Source organism: Rhinopithecus bieti, unplaced genomic scaffold (assembly GCF_001698545.2).
Source record: "Rhinopithecus bieti isolate Rb0 unplaced genomic scaffold, ASM169854v2 scaffold_5948, whole genome shotgun sequence".
Classification (NCBI taxonomy): Eukaryota; Metazoa; Chordata; class Mammalia; order Primates; family Cercopithecidae; genus Rhinopithecus; species Rhinopithecus bieti.
Window position 1 is genome coordinate 3,068,051 of NW_016805422.1, and position 6,319 is coordinate 3,074,369.

The 6,319-nt window shown below is 47.6% G+C and overlaps 1 protein-coding gene across 1 annotated transcript in view; it reads right to left on the minus strand.

Moving 5' to 3' along the window:
- Positions 1-3,538, minus strand: part of KIF27 (kinesin family member 27) — a 101,444-nt gene extending 97,906 nt beyond the window's left edge. Inside the window, exon 1 of the mRNA XM_017872376.1 lies at positions 3,089-3,538. The gene's annotated coding sequence lies outside the window, so the exon portion shown is untranslated. The remainder of the gene's footprint in view (positions 1-3,088) is intronic.
- Between the last annotated feature and the right edge of the window lie 2,781 nt (positions 3,539-6,319).

The following is a 6,319-nucleotide window of genomic DNA, read 5'->3' on the forward strand; positions in this document are numbered from 1 at the left end:
TAACTATTACAACTCAAAAGTTTAAAAAAAAAATTTAAAAACAGGCAAAGCATCTGAAAAGGCACTTCTTCAAAGAAGATATACAAATGAATAATGAGCACACGAAAAGATGCTCAACATCATTAGCTATCAGGAAAATGCAATCAAAACCACAGTGAGTCCAGGTGTGCAGTGGCTCACGCCTGTAATGGCAGAATTTTAGGAGACTGAGGTGGGAGGATCAACTGAGGTCAAGAGTTCAAGACCAGCCTGGACAACATGGTGAAACCCCATCTCTACCTAAAATACAAAAATTAGCCAGGTACAGTGGCTCAAGCCTGTAATCCCAGCACTTTGGGAGGCCAAGGTGGGAGGATCACCTGAGGTCAGGAGTTCGAGACCAGCCTGAACAACACAGTGAAACTCTGTCTCTACTAAAAAATACAAAAATTAGACGGGCATGGTGGTGGGCGCCTATAATTTTAGCTACTCAGGAAGCTGAGGCAGGAGAATCGCTTGAACCCAGGAGGCAGAGGTTGCAGTGAGTTGAGATCAAACCACTGCACTCCAGCCTGGGCAATACACCAAGACTGTCTCAAACAAACAAACAAACAAACAACCACCACAAAGAGATACCAATCCACATCCGCCCGCACTGCTATAATAACAAAGACAGACCATAAGTGTTAGCAGGGTGTAAAGAAATTAGAACCCTCATACACTATTGGTGGGAAGGTAAAATGGTACAGCCACTTTGGAAAACAGATTGACATTTCCGCAAAAAGTTAAACATACAGTTATCACTTGACCCAGCTCCCAAGAGAAATGAAAACTCCTGAGAGAATTCCACTCCCAAGAGAAATGAAAACACTGTGTTGCATAAAAACTTATATACAAATGTTCAGTTTGGGAAGGATAAAGCTTATACTAAATTTAACAAGTAATCTATGACAATGTTTAAGTGCAGATGATGAAAAGTAATGAGTTTGAGGTGAGGCTAGGTTCTTTGGAGAAGCTGCTGAGTCTTGAAGACTACCATTAAGTAACAGAGACAACTAGACTGAAATAACATTTTATTAATAACACTAATAACAGTGAATTGATAATATTAATATTCACTACCCTTGAAAAAAAAACCGTGGCCCAGCACAGTGGTTCACATCTGTAATCCCAGCACTTTGGGAGGCCAGGGTGGGTGGGTGGATCACTTGAGCCCAGGAGTTCGAGACCAGCCTGGGCAACATGGAGAAACCCTGTCTCTACAAAAAATCAAAAATTAGGCAGGCATGGTGGCGCACGTGCCTGTAGTCCCAGCTATTCAGGAGGTTGAAGCGAGAGGATCCCTTGATCCCAAAAGGGTCGCGACCCTGTCAAAAACAAAACAAAATAAAACGAAACTCTGCAATGGCACTCTGCATTTGTAGTTCTGTGAGTAGATGGCATGAAGAGGATCACAACAAAAAAAATTAACATCACTCTTTTAAAAGTCCCCTGAGAGTAAAAAAATAACAGGTCCCTTGGGCTGTGAAATCCCAAAAGAGAGTCAACAAACTATCTTTAATGGCTAAAACAAAGAGATACGCCTAACCTTAGTAGTTTTAAAATCATTCTAATGAATTTTACACTGGAAAAAAAAATGCTCATGTGTTTGATAAATCCTTTCTTGGATCTTAAAGAACTCTACAATCATTTGGTACTGGAAACTTTTCCAGCTGCAGGAATGCTGAGTTAATTCTTCCAAATGTCTCTGAAAACCAACATTTGAAGTCACCATACAGATTAGTTTATTTCTTTGTATCCCATCAAATTAAAGCAAAACTCATGGACGATGTTAAGCCAAACCTAACTGCTTCCAATGAAGTTGCTAATAAAAAATGCCAAATTGGGATATTTTCATTTCTTGGGTTTTTGTTTTGTTTTGTTTTTGAGACAAGGTCTGGCTCTGTCACCCAGGCTGGAGCACAGCGGCACCATCTGGGCTCACTGCAACCTCAGCCTCCGGTTCAAGCGATTCTCCTGCCTCAGCCTCCAAAGTAGCTGGGATTACAGGCACCACGCCAGGCTAATTCTTGTATTTTTAGTAGAAATGGGGTTTCACCATGTTGCCCAGGCTGGTCTCAACCTCCTGGGCTGAAGAGATCCGCCCACCTCAGCCTCCCAAGGTACTGGGATTACAGATATGAGCCACCATGCCCAGCCTCATTTCTTGGGGTTTTTAATGGTAATATCTATAAACAATTTGGTTATAAAGACAACTGAAACTTATTCTAAGCATTAAAAAAAATAATAACGGGGCCAGGCACGGTGGCTCATGCCTGTAATCCCAGCACTTTGGGAGGCCGAGGCAGGTGGATCGCTTCAGCCCACGAGTTACAGACCAGCCTGGGCAACAGGGTGAAACCCTGTCTCTATTAAAAATACAAGAATGAGCCAGGCAGTGGTGACGCACCTGTAGTCCCAGCTACTTGGGAGGCTGAGGTTGGAGGATCGCTTGAGCCCGGAACGTTGAGGCTGCAATATGCCACTGCACTCCAGCCTGAGTAACAGAGCGAGACCCTGTCTCAAAACAAAACAAACAATAATAAGGGTCCACAAACATAGGGCTTGTCAAACATCAATATACAAGAAATAAAGTTTTTACACAATCCATAGCACTTATACTTCTTCAGATTCTGATCAATTATAGTCATCAGAAACATACGTATGATGTCACCAATAAATGACAAAAAAGGCGAAATCTGATTGGCTGGTCGTATTTAAGTATGCTCAATGGGTTTTTCAAATCTGAGGAAAGGCAAGAGAAATACTTAATCCCTCATGTCATGTCACTGGTCAGGAATGAGTGTCTCCAAAAACCGCTACCATCCCGTCCCCTTGATTTCCCAGAAAGCAGTTGTTGTCTTAAATGTGTGGTTTGTTAACTATTTTCATAAGAAACTTCCCAGTAGATGGATAGTAAATCGCATAAGGAGCTCAGAAAAGGCCTCAAATGCGTAAAGACAAAGGAGTAAAGAAGGGCAAACAATAAAGATTTTCAACACTGGAGACGGCCGTGTTACTTAAAAGGTGTTTCAAAGAAAGAATCTGGGCGCTTTGCTCTTTACAGCACCTGCCTCCGAGGGAGGGAACTCTTGGGCTTGAAGGCGCCGAAGTTTCAACCTCTACAGTGGGAAAAAGACGTCTGCGACAAAACAAAGCGCTCGGTGGTGGTGGCCCTCGCGTCGCACCTCATGCCGTGAAGCTACACGAGACGAACACCGGGTGCGCTCCGAGGGGCCGGGTCCCGCGTTGGGGTCGATCCCCGTTCCCCGTTCCCCGCTCCTCAGGGCTGAACCAGCTTCCTCCGGAAGGGACGCTCTGCCTCCAGTCGCTCGCCGGGCTCCCATTCCTGACCCCAGACCCCTCGGGCGCCCCCATAGGCCTCGCTGGCGCCCCTACCGCCCACCCTCTGGCTCCCACCCCGCGGCGGCCCAGACCCCAAGCCGGCGCCTACTAGTCCCAACGGCGGGCTGGGAGCGCCGGCGCGGCGCGCTGGAGGGCGGGTGCCGCGGAAGGGAGGGCGCCCCACTTCCCCGCACCGCCCGGCCAGGCCCGCCGCGCACTGACCGGCTCGGGACAGCCCAGGGCCCTGGCGGCGAGCGCTGGACTCCTCAGCTTTGCTCTGCCACGCCGCGCCGCCGCCGCCCGCGTCTTTTGTTGTCGCGGGTTCTCCTGGCAACCGGCGAAGCCCGCCTCCCGCCGCGTCCTCCCCGGGTTGCCGCGTCCTGGCCCCGCCCCCGAACCTGGCCACGCCCCCAAGCCCGTGCGCAAGAGTCCTGCGTCCCCAGGAAGTCCGCAGAAGGCCAGCTCCCGGGCTTCCCTGCAAACCCGAGTTGTGTCCCGCTAACGCGCTGGGACTGGTCTGTGAGGCCTGAGCGCAAACATCTTTCCACGGGTTCGTGAAATGAATGAGAACGATTCCACACTGTGTTTCAATATCTTAGCTACCAATTCAGTTTATTTTTATTTTTATTGAGTAAAACTTGCATAACATAAACCATCTTAAAACTCACAATTCAGTGGCGTTTAATGCGTTCACAGTGCATTAAACTATCACCTCTGTTTATAGTTCAGAAACATTTTCATAACCCCAAAAGAAAATCCCCAAACCAGTTAGCAGTCATTCCTTCCAGTTCCCCTGTCCTCATAACCCCAGCCAGCCACTAATCTACTTTCTGACTCTATGATAGATTTACCTATTCTGGGCATTTCATTATTGATGGAAGGATTCAGTACATGACCTTTTGTGTCTAGCTTCTTTTGCTTAATGTTTTCAAGCTGCAGTCATGTTGTAACAACTATCAGGACTTTTTTTTTTTTTTTTTGAGACGGAGTCATGCTCTGTCGCCCAGGTTGGAGTGCAGTGGCGTGATCGCGGGTCACTGCAACCTCTGCCTCCCGGGTTCAAGCGATTCTCCTGCCTCAGCCTCCCGAGTAGCTGGGACCATGGGCGCGTGCCACCACACCCGGCTAATTTTTTGTATTTTTAGTAGAGATGGGGTTTCACTGTGTTAGCCAGGATGGTCTGGATCTCCACTGACCTTGTGATCCATCCGCCTCGGCCACCCAAAGTGCTGGGATTACAGCTGTAAGCCACCACGCCTGGCCCTTTAGATGGAGTTTCGCTCTTACTGCCCAGGCTGGAATGCAATTGCGCCATCTAGGCTCAACGCAACCTCCACCTCATGGGTTCAAGCAATTCTCCTGCCTCAGCCTCTGGAGTAGCTGGGATTACAGGCATGCGCCACCACGCCCGGCTAAGTTTTCTGTATTTTTAGTAGAGACGGGGTTTCACTATGTTGGGCAGGCTGGTCTCGAACTCCCGACCTCTGGTGATGCGCCCACCTCGGCCTCCCAAAGTGCTAGGATTATAGGCGTGAGCCACCCCACCGGGCCTGTTTTCAGGTCTTTTAGGTATGGACCTAAGAGTGGAATTGCTGGGTCGCATGGTAATATTTAACTTTACCAATTTAGCTTTAAAAGCTTTAGTGCCTCCTGTTTTTAGTAGCACAATCTAAGCATCTTCAAAAATACCTCCTTCTCTCATGAAATACAGGAATGAAGGTGGGAAAAAAAAGCTGACTATTTATGGTTTTATTTTTTTTTTTCTTTTAACTGAATTATTTCAATTTTTAAAAATTCAGGCTGGGCACAGTGGCTCACACCTGTAATCTCAGCGCTTTGGGAGGCTGAACTGGGAGGATCACTTGAGCCCAGGAGTTCGAGACCAGCCTGGGCAACATAATGAGATCCCCCCCCATCCCTACAAAAAATCAAAACTTAGTCGGGTGTGGCCGAGCATGCCTGCAGTTACAGCTACTCTGGAGGCGGAGGTGGGAGGATCGTTTGAGCCTGGGAGGTCAAGGCTGCAGTGAGCCATCGTTGCACCACTGCATTCCAGCCTGGGTGACAGAATGAGACTCTACCTCAAAAAAATAAAAAATAATACATAATTTTTAAAATTCTAAAATTTGAATTGATTATGCTGCATTTTAGAACTCTTTTGAAAACAAACTCACATCATGACTGTGAATTGGTGAGTCAAACTGGTCTGCTGACAAAGCTTCAATAATTAATAGTACGTAACAATTTAAGTCTAGGAATACCCGGAAATCTCAACAGAAGTTCGGCCGGGCGCGGTGGCTCAAGCCTGTAATCCCAGCACTTTGGGAGGCCGAGACGGGCGGATCACGAGGTCAGGAGATCGAGACCATCCTGGCTAACACGGTGAAACCCTGTCTCTACTAAAAAATACAAAAAACTAGCCGGGCGAGGTGGCGGGCGCCTGTAGTCCCAGCTACTCGGGAGCCTGAGGCAGGAGAATGGCGTGAACCCGGGAGGCGGAGCTTGCAGTGAGCTGAGATCCGGCCACTGCACTCCAGCCTGGGCGATAGAGCGAGACTCCGTCTCAAAAAAAAAAAAAAAAAAAGAAGAAGTTCTCAAGAGGCCACACAATCACACAATTGCAGAGAGGAGGTCAGCAAATGCCTAACAGCATTAGAATGGGGCATTTTCCATTGTCCCCAAATTGATGTCTTGAGTCCAGAGTTAGAGAAAAGGAGTTGCTTAAGTTCCCCACATTGTAAAGTGAATGCCAGCCATTGCCAACCCTTCCTCCCTAGGATGTATAGCAGGACTAAACTAACTCCATTCAAATTCCAATCCTATCTCTTCTTTAAGACTCTGTAAGAAAGACTGGGCAGTGGAGTCAAGGGGTCTTGGGCCTTGTGGGTTGGAGAGTAAGCGGCCTCCCACCTAAGTCGAAGGAGGCTCTCAGAGTGACAGGCAAACCCTGTGTGAT